The following is a 12,979-nucleotide window of genomic DNA, read 5'->3' on the forward strand; positions in this document are numbered from 1 at the left end:
GAAATGATGGGTTCCATGGTGTGTGCAGAGCCTTGTGCCATGTTGGAGGCAGACTCCTCCACGCTCCTTATCATTGCCGAGAGGCTCTCAGGCACCCTTCCCATTGCACCTATCATCTCCGTGTGCATGCCCATCCCCCTTCTTCTAACGGCCTCCCCATCGAGATCCTCATCTGAGTCCTGTGCAGCAGAACTCGCGCGCGAACTCACCCTCCAGGGAGCTGGCTCCTGAACTATCCTTTTCCCTTGGCCTTGCTGCAGCCCACTCATCCCCGGTGCTTCACCCTGTGCAGATTCTGCTACTATACTAGCCTCTAAAGAATGCATAGTGCCAGTATCTGAGCTGGCGTCTGCGGGTGAGAGATGCAGTGACACGGTGTGTTCTTCCTCCTCCTTGTCTCCTGCCTCACTCTCCACCATGCCCTCAGAGACAGGCTGCTCAGGTGCTTGCTGATTCTCCAGCACAGACTGTGGTTGGGTATTGGTTTGTCCCCTGCCTATGCGCTGCTGCTCCCTCCTGCTGTGCGCCATCTTGGCCTGCAAGAGAAAGGAAAGTGTGCATGAGTGTGGAGCAATGTGTTTGAATGGCTGTCATTGTGAGATGTGGGTGTGAGTGTTGCTAGGTAGAGATTGTTGGTGGGTGAGTGCTTTGGACTGTGTGTGAAGACTGTGGTACAGATGGTGGTATGTAGCATTTGTTGCAGCATTCACTCACCCTGACCATCCGAGTGAAGTCGTTAAATTTCTTCCTGCACTGTGTGTGGGTCCTGGAGACCACAGTGCTGCCTGAGATGTGCTGCACTACCACCCTCCACATGGTTCAGAATACTTGCGGTGAGGGCCTCCTGCCACTTGTCGGGTAGAGCACTGCCCTCCGTCTCTCCAAGCAAAAACCAATGCCTCAAATGCTTTATCGGAGATTATGTGGGCTCTGTCCCTGGGGCGTGGACCTGCCATGAGCACACCTGGTTCAGTCCTCCGGCTCCTACCCCTTGTTCTGCTTCTGCTTGCTGAGGCAGCTGCACAGCCAGCAATGCTGAGAATGAGGGGCTGCAACATCAATGAACCTCCCCTTTAAGTCGTGAAAAAAGCCTGTAGCAATGATGAGTTGCAATTGGACTGCATCTGATATTGGTCCAGCCTTTAAGGGTGACGCCAATGGGCTTGGGTTTTAAGGCTTGATTTAGGACTCCAATCATTTTATTGAGCAATGAGGACGAATTTTGCATGCATCTAAAGCATTTGTGCCTGGCACTAATTCTCCAACCTTTCTACTGACACCGCCCATTCCTTGGCTATAAAGAATTTCTAGCCCATAGAATTTTACAGCACAGAAGGAGGTTGTTTGGCCCATCGTGTATGTGCTGGAATGTTTCGGTACGGCTTGAACCGGGAACCTTTGGCATGTGAGGCGAACATGATAACTGCTACACTATGGAAACTGTCTGTTAAAGTTGCAAAGTAATGACATAGAAGTATGTTAATCATTCTTTTGCTGATATTGCACACTGTAGGTTCCAGGAATGGCCTTTTCTAAAATCTTAACTGAAAGCCTGCCATTTTGGTCATTTGTATAGAAGAAAACACTATGGGTAGATTTTACAGATTAGCATTCCCAATCGGTCAATGTTTTGATCAATGGGAATGCATATCGGAAATTTAGCATCATTTTATATCCATTAAAATAAATAGTTGGAACACCTTGGAGGATGTGCTCACCTCACATGAAGCTCCACACATCAAGCAGGGTGGCAGACTTTTAAGGTACATAGGCCTAGAAATTCACTTGGGCGCGGGCAGCTCGCTCGCGCCCAAAAGTTAGCGCTGGGCGGGGAGGCATTAGCGCACGCCGTATATTCGTCTTCTGCGCCCCAATTCAGAAGCGGGCGCTATACCAGGGTGTGCCCGCCTCCGTTTGGGGCGCTGCAACTGAATATCGGCGCGCTAGTTGCCGCAGCGCCACCCGATGCAATGGGGCAGGCTGCGGTACTGCAGGCCTCCTCCTTCTCTTAAGGGGGAGGTGCCTGCAACGGCCGGAGCCCCGATCGCGAGTGCCGGCAAAAGAGCCCGGCACAACGGAGAAGTGCCGGGCTCCACGGAAACCAACCGGCAATGCCGCGGGGGGGGGTGGTGGAGGAGGCCGGGGAAGGAGGTGCAGGCAGGCGGCTGCCGAAAAAGCAGCCGGCCGCACCTTCCGCTTTAAAGCGCCCCACTATGGCAGCAGGACGGCCCCGTTTTCTGGCCGCTGTTTGCGCCCGCTTCGGAGGAGGCAGCTGCAAATAAATATGGGGATCGGCGCGGTTTCGGGGCGTTACGGGCCACCGCGCACACCGATGACGTCATCGGTCACGGCGCAGCGCTAACGGCTACCGCCGCCAATACCGCTGCACTCAATTTCCGCGCTACCACCCCGCCGGCGCAAAAGACCTCTTTAGGCGCTAAGTGGGCGCAAGGCCCACTGAATTTCTAGGCCATAGAATCAAAAAGAAACAGTGAACATACTGTAATCTAGTGCATTCCAAAGCCAATACAGCAGTTCACTCAAATGGTAGTTATAAAAATCAACATGAGTGCCCAAAGTCTCAATGACAGTGATTATGCCTGCCAAGCCTGCAGCAACAACTGCCTGTAGATCCTCTAGCTCAGAGCTCTCGCTGAAGTTTGTACTGAAGCTGACACTTGCTTCAGGCTCAACTGCAGATCAGCCTGATTATCCATTATTGGCACCATAGGTGCAATTAGTAGACTTCTCCATCTGAGCCACCATGTGACACACATTTCTGGATGATACATTTACAGCATCAACATGGGTTGAATGCTTTGTAAGAATCTGGGCTAAAATTTCGGTGGTTTAGCGCCACCTGTTACCGCCAGATCCAAGGGAAAAAGTGGTGGCCGTCACATTATAGCCTGCTGCCGGCGGGATCCACGGCGACTGCCATTTTCGGCAAGTAAACTCCTCTGCAACGTTTGAAGATCATTTCTGATAAGATCTCTTTTACCTTTATGATAACGTCACCAGGACATCACCCCCTAGTAAATCTGGACTCAACTGCTTAAGATTGCAAAGAATTATAATTAATTTATTCATAATTCCATAACCAATTATTTATCAAATCATTATTTTGTGTCGAGTATGCAAGATCAACTAAAAGCTGGCATGATTACTACACATTTCACCACTTTCAAGAGTAACCATTGGGGAAAGATTAGTGTTACAGAGAACGCAGATGCATTCACTTCATGAACGATTAAAAAATCAACAAACATCGTTAATCGGGTGGCAGGTAATATTTTTGTAGCACGTACGGCAACTGTTCCGTATATGGTCTAGAGGTTCGCTCCTTTCTTCCCCGTTCCCCTTCACTGCAAGTGGGGGACAGACACGACTTTCGGCCTCCTGCTGAGTTTAGCGCTGGAAAGAGCGCTTTACAATAGAAAATCAACGCCACGCTGATGATAATGAGTAGGCAACATCAAAATACCGGTACTGTCTGCACGCTCTTGGCGGGCAGCCGTTATTCTTAGCCACAGTTGTTACCGGCAGGTTTCCAGCGTACTCGAATTTTTAGCCCTCTGTCTTTTAAACACAGGGGCCTAGAATTTCAGTATAGCCAGTTTTGGGGCGCTAACCTTAGCGCTCGCCCGAAGTTAGCGCCCGCCCCAAAGTAGCGCCCTGTTGCCGGAAATTCAGTGGCTTCGCCCTAAGAGGTTGTTGGAGCGCTAAAAGAGGCGTTCCACTACTATCTTTAGGCGCTAAGCCGGCGGTCCAGAGGGATAGCGCCCAGGCAGGGCGCAGCGCTGGTGCGGTCATTTTTTGACTGACAGCAGACCCCGTGGCGCCGACCAGCTCTTAAAGGGGGAAGGGACGAATTGGCCTGCTGCCACGCCCTGCACACTGCAGCCTTGCAAAGAGGCCTCAACACTGCTGCTCAGCCCCAGGGAGTCATGGCAACGCCAGAGGAGGCCCGTGAGCGTGCCCTGCGCTTCTCAGAGGGTGATCTGGACATAATGGTCACAGCTCTGGAGCAGAGGCGCAGGATCTTGTTCCCAGAGAGTGGGAGGAACCCGAACCACCACGACTACACCAGAGCCTGGAAGCAGATCGCCCAGAGGGTGACGTTCACCGGCGATGCCCCCAGGACCCACAAACAATGCCGTAAAAAATACAATGACCTGACCAGGATTGTCAGGGTGAGTACCCTTTCCAGTCTCCTCCTCATTCTTGCATGTACACCTGACATGATGGGCAAAGGGAGCTGAAAGTCCTAATGGCCAGCTCTCAGCCAGCAGCATTGGGACAGTCATGAGCATCAATTGGCCATTCTGCACTCTACATTCTGGCCCAGCTATTCCACCATGGGAGGCAGTGCACACGACATCAGGGCTACACTCTGGCCAAGCTATTCCACCATGGGAGGCAGTGCAAATGACATCAGAGCTACACTCTGGCCAAGCTATTCCACCATGGGAGGCAGTGCACACTACATCAGGGCTACACTGCGCACTTACAGCCCGTCCTTTCTCTTGCAGGCTAAAGTTGCGTATAATCGCCAGGCCCGTGCCAGGGCCAGGGGAGGCCGCGCAAAGCTGCAGAAGCTCACTCGGCTGGAGGAGCGCGTGTGTGTGCTCATGGGAGCCCGTCTGATCGTGCGCACAGCGTGCGGAGTAGCCGACCCTCCACTGCCCGGCAATGGTAAGGACCTCGCCTTTTGGCCCTCTCGCGTCGCACTCGTGCATCCGAGCTACCTCCTTTGCCACTGTCCCACCAATGCGTTGAATGCCACCAGTCCTAACTCCCTCGCTGACGCCGTCTCCTCACTCTGAAGCTACTCTTGTGCATTCCTGCTTTCAGCTGGTGACGACCAGGACCCTGAAGCTGCCAGTGACAGCCCCTCCGAGCAGGAGGAGGAGGAGGAGGAGGAGGAGGAGGAGGAGCAAGCCGGACCATCGGGGGAACACTCAGGTCCCGCCGGAGAGGACGAAAGGCTTGACACGTCCTCACTGGACGAGTGCCTGGAGGAACTGTCGCAGGGGAATGCAGCTTCTGGGACCAGTGGCGTCCAGCCACCCAGGAGCCGTGCGCGTGGCCCGCGGCCTTCCCCCCAAAGGGGGGAAGGATCAGAGGGGAGTGCTGCTGATCGGCACACTCGCTGCCACCAACGTGGCAAGGTTCCCCTAGTTCGGCCCCCTCCTCCCCAGCGGGAGAGTCGCGACTCCAGTCCGGACACCTTCACCTCGGAGGAGGTGCGGAAGCTGGATAAGATGGCCGAGGATTCGGACCGGCGCCACACGGAGCTCATGAGCGTGGTGGGGCGCATGCCTGAGGCCATCGAGTTGCTGGCGACCAGTGTGCGCGAGTTCGGGGCAGCAACTGCCGCGAGTGGCCGCATGCTGACTGATGCCATCAAGACCCTGGCGGGTGTGATGCGGGCGCACACCAGGACAACAGGGGCACTCACTGCTGCCACACGTGCTGTCTCAGGCAGGCATCGCCAGGGCAGCCGCCGCGCTGGAGCATCCCAGCAAGCCGCCCCTCGGCTGATTGTTGCGGATCCTGCAGTGCGGGCCCGGCCGAGTGCCAGCGCGCCACAGCACCAGCCAGCCCATCCCAGACGCCAGCTGGCCCACATTGCGCCATCCGTCGCCGCCATTCCCCCACTGGGGCGTCAAGGGCAAGCGGCTGGAGCTGATGTTGGCCAGGCTCAGGTGCGCCACTCAGCAGACGGCCCCTCGAGGCCCAAAGGCCGTGTAGGCCGCCCCCCAGCGGCATCTGGCGGAAGGACATCTGAGCCTCAGGCGCCTTCCCCCAGCCTCGCAGCAGCCACTGGGCAGAGCTTGCGAAGGAGCAGCAGGCCGGGCAGGGGAGCCAAAAGGCTGGGTAAGGTCTCGCCCTCGCGGGCCACTCAGTAGAGGGTGTGGCCAGCTTTCATTTTATATGGCGGTGGCCATCTTTCTTTTGCCCATGGTTGTTTGGTTCGTGGGCTTTTTTTTTGCGTTAGGCCGAAGTTGAGGCCCGGTTTGTACAAATGTGGAGTGACTCCTCCCCAGTTTGTGGGAGTGAGTCGTTTGTTGGGCTTTTTGTTGGGCCCATTGATTGTTTTTGGGGATTCATGTGGGAAGGGGTTTTCATTTTTGTGTAATAAAAATTTATCTTTATTCATGCAGTCTCCATGATTGTTCTTCTTAGTGTTTGTTGGCTTCGCCGGCTGAGGGCTTGCGGAGCGGCTGCATTCATCTTCCCTCATGGCCCCAAGGCATTCCCTGACAGAGGGCTTAGAAGTACCGTGTAATAAGGTGGCGTCGCGCGGCCCTTGGCCCTGGTCGCTCCCTCCTGGGAACGTACTCCTGCTCCTCCTCCTCCTCCTCATGCTCCTCCTGCTCCTCCTCCTGAGGTGCTGGTCCAACATCAGGTGGCAGTGCCTGAGTCCTGCGGATAGCCAGGTTGTGTAGCATGCAGCAAACTACCACAAATTGGGAGACCCGGTCCGGCGAATACTGGAGAGCTCCTCCGGAGCGATCAAGGCAGCGGAACCGCTGCTTGAGGACCCCAATAGTTTGCTCGATGATGTTGCGAGTGGTTTGATGGCTCTCGTTGTAGGCCTCTTCAGCAGCGGTCCTGGGCGCGTGGAGCGGGGTCATGAGCCAGGTACACAAAGGATAGCCTTTGTCCCCGAGTAGCCATCCTCTTGGGGGAGGCTGTGCCTGGAACATGTCATGCACAGTACTCTGCCGCAGGATAAAGGCATCGTGGCTGCTGCCTGGGAAGCTGGCATTGACAGCCATGATGCGCTGCTTGTGGTCACACACCAGCTGCACATTCAGAGAATGGTAGCCCTTCCTGTTGCGATACTGCTCGCCATGCTCCAGAGGGGCCCGCAAAGCCACATGCGTACAGTAAATGGCGCCCTGCACCAAGGGGAAGTCCCCGAGCCTGGCAAATCCCAATGCGCGCTGATGCTGGCTCTCCAGGGCCATGGGAAAGGAGATGAATTGGCTTCTCCTTCTGAACAGTGCTTCGGTCACCTGGCGGATGCAGCGATGCGCGCTGTACTGGGAGATGTTTGCTATGTCCCCAGCAGCGGATTGGAAGGAGCCGGTGGCATAGAAGTTCAATGCCACCGTCACCTTCACTTCCACCGACAGAGATGTCCTGCACCTGAGCTTTGGCCGCAGATCTCTGCGAAGCAGGTGGCAGATCTCTGCAATCACCTCCTTTCGGAATCGGAGCCTTCTAACACATCGCGCGGCACTCATGTTTAGGTAGGAGCGCTGCTGGCGGTATAGCCTGACTGGGTAAGGCCTACGTGGCCGGCGCCTGTAGCCCCCTCTGCCTCTAGCCAGGGCTGCCCCTCTCACAATGCGTCTGCGAGCCCTACGGACATGGCGCTGCAGCTCCGCATTGGCACCCCATGCAACCCCCATCAAATCCTGGCAAACACTCAAATTTCCAAAAGGCCACTTGCAGCGCTCTGGCCTGAGTCCAAAAATACCTGAGCTGTTGCTGCTTGAAACCAGTTAGCTATCCTCCTTGTTGTGTGTCCAGAAATGCGTTGCACTACAGTGTTTGCTGAAAAATGGCTGGCCTTTATACTGGAGGGCACGTCCCCTTTAATTTGCGCCACCCGGGGCCCGCGCTGGTTGTGTTGCGTTCCTTTTTTCGAACGCTCCGGCTGCCAGCCGCACAATGGGGCGGTCCGACTGAAGTTTGGAATCGGGGCGGCCAAAGGGCGTTGCACGAGGATGTGACGTCATTTTCTGCGTGCGCATCCGGGCGGGCGCTAAACTTTGCGCCGGCGCTAACGGCCAACTTAATGTGGGGTGAGGCGCAAACTGCGCTGCGCCCGGGCGCTACACGCATAGCGCCCGGAAATCACTTCTCTTAAGGCGCTAACTGCTGGCGCAAGCAACTGAAAATCTAGCCCAGGACCTCTGAGATTATAATCCTGTGGCTCTTCAGCCAAGACCAGGCATCTTTGGTTCCTCCGCATAGTGATAGTAACTCAACAGCAGCCTTGTCATCCTTTTTTCCACTTGTGTTCTGTACCCCACCATGTGAGCTTCCTTACTAACACTAATCCCATTTGGTGAATGTCACTGCGCTGCTGCTTGGTAAAGAGAAAAGCAATAATGCAGTAAGTGATGGTGTGGAGATGCCGGAGTTGGACTGGGGTGGACAAATGTAAGAAGTCACACAACACCAGGTTATAGTCCAACAGCTTTATTTGAAATCACAAGCTTTCGGAGCGCTGCTCCTTCTTCAGGTGAAGTGGAGAAATGCATAAAGACACAGCTTATATAGTCAGAGAATCATGTCAGATGTTTACAGGTAACCTTTCCAACTGCCATTTATCACACCTCGGCAGAGAGATAATCACAGCAGTCACAGGTGTGAATGGTGTCCAAACAGGTCAGTCAGGGAAACATTACATCAAAGAACAATGAGGTGGGGTCACAAGGGGTCAAATATTGCAGATGCTGGGGTCTGTATGAAAAACAAAAAAACAGACAAAAAACATTTTTTTTTTTTTTTTGGCTGGAAATCACAGCAGGTCTGGCCGCATCTGTGTAGAGAGAACAAGCCAATGTCGACTCGAGTCTGGATGACTCTGCATCAGGTGGGGTTACATGTAGCGTGACATGAACCCAAGATCTCGGTTGAGGCCGTCCTCATGGGTGCGGAACTTGTTTATCAGTTTCTGCTCGACGATTTTGCGTTGTCGTGTGTCTCGAAGGCCACCTTGGAGAATGCTTACCCGAAGATCAGAGGCTGAATGTCCTTGACTGCTGAAGTGTTCCCCGACTGGGAGGGAACACTCCTGCCTGGTGATTGTTGCACGGTGTCCGTTCATCCGTTGTCGCAGTGTCTGCATGGTCTCGCCGATGTACCATGCTCCGGGGCATCCTTTCCTGCAACGTATGAGGTAGACAACATTGGCCGAGTCACATGAGTATGTACCATGTACCTGGTGGGTGGTGTCCTCACGTGTGATGATGGTATCTGTGTTGATGATCTGGCATGTCTTGCAGAGGTTGCTGTGGCAGGGTTGTGTGGTGTCGTGGTCGCTGTTCTCCTGAAGGCTGGGTAATTTGCTGCGAACGATGGTCTGTTTGAGGTTAGGCGGCTATTTGAAAGCGAGTAGTGGAGGCATGGGGATGGCCTTAGCGAGGTGTTCGTCGTCATCGATGACATGTTGAAGGCTACGAAGAACATGGCGTAGTTTCTCCGCTCCGGGGAAGTACTGGACGACGAAGGGTACTCTGTTGGTTGTGTCCCGTGTTTGTCTTCTGAGGAGGTCTATGCGATTTTTCGCTCTGGCCCATCGGAACTGTCGATCGACGAGTCGAGCGTCATATCCCATTCTTACAAGGGCATCTTTCAGTGTCTGTAGGTGTCCATCGCGTTCCTCCTCGTCTGAGCAGATCCTATGTATTCGCAGGGCTTGTCCATAGGGGATGGCTTCTTTAACGTGGTTAGGGTGGAAGCTGGAGAAGTGAAGCATCGTGAGGTTGTCCGTGGGCTTGCGGTAGAGTGAAGTGCTGAGGTGTCCGTCTTTGATGGAGATTCGTGTGTCCAGGAATGAGACTGATTCTGAGGAGTAGTCCATGGTGAGTTTAATGGTGGGATGGAACTTGTTGATGTTATCGTGTAGTCTTTTCAGTGATTCTTCGCCGTGGGTCCATAGGAAGAAAATGTCGTCGATGTATCTGGTGTATAGCGTTGGTTGGAGATCCTGTGCAGCGAAGAAGTCTTGCTCAAACTTGTGCATGAATATGTTTGCGTATTGGGGTGCGAATTTGGTCCCCATGGCAGTTCCGTGTGTTTGGGTAAAGAACTGGTTGTCGAAGGTGAAGACATTGTGGTCAAGGATGAAGCGGATGAGTTATAGGATGGCGTCTGGAGATTGGCTGTTGTTGGTGTTGAGTACTGAGGCTGTCGCAGCGATGCCGTCATCGTGGGGGATACTGGTGTACAGTGCCGAGACGTCCATGATGGCGAGGAGTGTTCCTGGTTCAACTGGTCCGTGGGTGCTGAGCTTCTGTAAGATGTCTGTACTGTCGCGACAGAAGCTGGGGGTTCCCTGTACGATGGGTTTCAGGATGCCCTCGGCATATCCAGAGAGGTTCTCACACAGGGTTCCGTTGCCTGATGCGATAGGACGTCCAGGTGTGTTGGCTTTGTGTATCTTTGGGAGGCAGTAGAAGTCTCCCACACGGGGAGTACGTGGGATGAGAGCATGTAGGATGCTTTGAAGGTCTGGATCGAAGGTTTTGATCAGTCTGTTGAGTTGGCGGGTGTGTTCTTTGGTCGGATCTGCGGGTAACTGTCTGTAGTGTTCCTGGTTGTCCAGTTGTCGGTATACTTCTTTGCAATAGTCCGTTCTGTTCTGTATGATGATGGCACCTCCTTTGTCTGCTGGTTTGATGACGATGTTGCGGTTGGTCTCGAGAGCGTGGATGGCGTTGCGTTGTGCTCGGGTGACATTCTGGACTGACTTGTGAGTGCGGCTGATGAATCTGGCATTGATGCATCTCCTGACAGCTTCAGCATACATGTCAAGCTTAGGGCAGCGACCCTCCGGAGGGGTCCAATTTGACTCTTTCTTCTTCGGTTGCTGCACTGCGGATCCCTCTGCCTGCTGTTCCGGATCATTGATTGTCTCATTGGGTTCGCTGCTGACATCTTGGGATTTGTGGAAGAATTCCCGGAGCCTCATTCTCCTGATGAATTCCTCTGTGTCTGCCGCGAGACCGATGGGGTCCATTTTGGTGGTGGGGCAGAAATTGAGCCCTCGGCTGAGAACTTCAATTTTGTCTGGTTGAAGGGTGTGGTCGGACAGGTTGACGATGGATTTCCCTGTGGTTTCAACCGTGGTACCGGGGGAGGCTTGGTTGCTGCTGCTGGTGATGCCAAGTTTCTCAAGCTTCCTGTACTTGGTGTGCATGTAGGTAGCGTAGTTCCGTTGCCTTGTTTGTTTGGCGGTGTCTCGTAGCTGGTCTGCTGCGTCCTGAGCACAGGCTGAGAACATGGACTCCATCTCGGTTTCGAGGTTGCGGCGTCTGCTGTAGAGCTGGTGTACGAGATGGTTGAGGAGTGCGCGAGAGGTACGACGGCAGAGTCTCTCAGCGTAGTCTGTGTTGTAGGTCGACTTGAGTGGGTTAGTGATCTGTGGTCCTTTCGGGATCTTGTCTGCTTTCTTGCATCTCTGTAGAAACTTGATGTCTGTGTCGATATGCGCGATCTTCTTGGAGATCCTCTCCACTTTGAGCCGGCAGTTTGTGGTGTCAATAGTAGCCATGGTGTGGATTGCCGGAGTTGGACTGGGGTGGATAAATGTAAGAAGTCACACAACACCAGGTTATAGTCCAACAGCTTTATTTGAAATCACAAGCTTTCGGAGCGCTGCTCCTTCTTCAGGTGAAGTGGAGAAATGCATAAAGACACAGCTTATATAGTCAGAGAATCATGTCAGATGTTTACAGGTAACCTTTCCAACTGCCATTTATCACACCACGGCAGAGAGATAATCACAGCAGTCAAAGGTGTGAATGGTGTCCAAACAGGTCAGTCAGGGAAACATTACATCAAAGAACAATGAGGTGGGGTCACAAGGGGTCAAATATTGCAGATGCTGGGGTCTGTATGAAAAACAAAAAAACAGACAAATAACATTTTTTTTTTTTTTTTTTTTTTTTTGGCTGGAAATCACAGCAGGTCCGGCCGCATCTGTGTAGAGAGAACAAGCCAATGTCGACTCGAGTCTGGATGACTCTGCATCAGGTGGGGTTACATGTAGCGTGACATGAACCCAAGATCTCGGTTGAGGTCGTCCTCATGGGTGCGGAACTTGGCTATCAGTTTCTGCTCGACGATTTTGCGTTGTCGTGTGTCTCGAATGCCACCTTGGAGAATGCTTACCCGAAGATCGGAGGCTGAATGTCCTTGACTGCTGAAGTGTTCCCCGACTGGGAGGGAACACTCCTGCCTGGTGATTGTTGCGCGGTGTCCGTTCATCCGTTGTCGCAGTGTCTGCATGGTCTCGCCGATGTACCATGCTCCGGGGCATCCTTTCCTGCAACGTACAAGGTAGACAACGTTGGCCGAGTCACATGAGTATGTACCATGTACCTGGTGAGTGGTGTCCTCACGTGTGATGAAGGTATCTGTGTTGATGATCTGGCATGTCTTGCAGAGGTTGCTGTGGCAGGATTGTGTGGTGTCGTGGTCGCTGTTCTCCTGAAGGCTGGGTAATTTGCTGCGAACGATGGTCTGTTTGAGGTTAGGCGGCTGTTTGAAAGCGAGTAGTGGAGGCGTGGGGATGGCCTTAGCGAGGTGTTCGTCATCATCGATGACATGTTGAAGGCTGCGAAGAACATGGCGTAGTTTCTCCGCTCCGGGGAAGTACTGGACGACGAAGGGTGCTCTATTGGTTGTGTCCCGTATTTGTCTTCTGAGGAGGTCTATGCGATTTTTCGCTTTGGCCCGTCGGAACTGTCGATCGACGAGTCGAGCGTCATATCCCGTTCTTACAAGGGCGTCTTTCAGTGTCTGTAGGTGTCCATCGCGTTCCTCCTCGTCTGAGCAGATCCTGTGTATTCGCAGGGCTTGTCCATAGGGGATGGCTTCTTTAACGTGGTTAGGGTAGAAGCTGGAGAAGTGAAGCATCGTGAGGTTGTCCGTGGGCTTGCGGTAGAGTGAAGTGCCGAGGTGTCCGTCTTTGATGGAGATTCATGTGTCCAGGAATGAGATTGATTCTGAGGAGTAGTCCATGGTGAGTTTGATGCTGGGATGGAACTTGTTGATGTTATCGTGTAGTCTTTTCAGTGATTCTTCGCCGTGGGTCCATAGGAAGAAAATGTCTTCGATGTATCTGGTGTATAGCGTTGGTTGGAGATCCTGTGCAGCGAAGAAGTCTTGCTCGAACTTGTGCATGAAGATGTTTGCGTATTTGGGTGCGACTTTGGTCCCCATGGCTGTT

The sequence above is a fragment of the Somniosus microcephalus genome, chromosome 14 (assembly GCF_052327205.1).
Source record: "Somniosus microcephalus isolate GS21.2 chromosome 14, FLI_Smic_1.0, whole genome shotgun sequence".
NCBI lineage: Eukaryota > Metazoa > Chordata > Chondrichthyes > Squaliformes > Somniosidae > Somniosus > Somniosus microcephalus.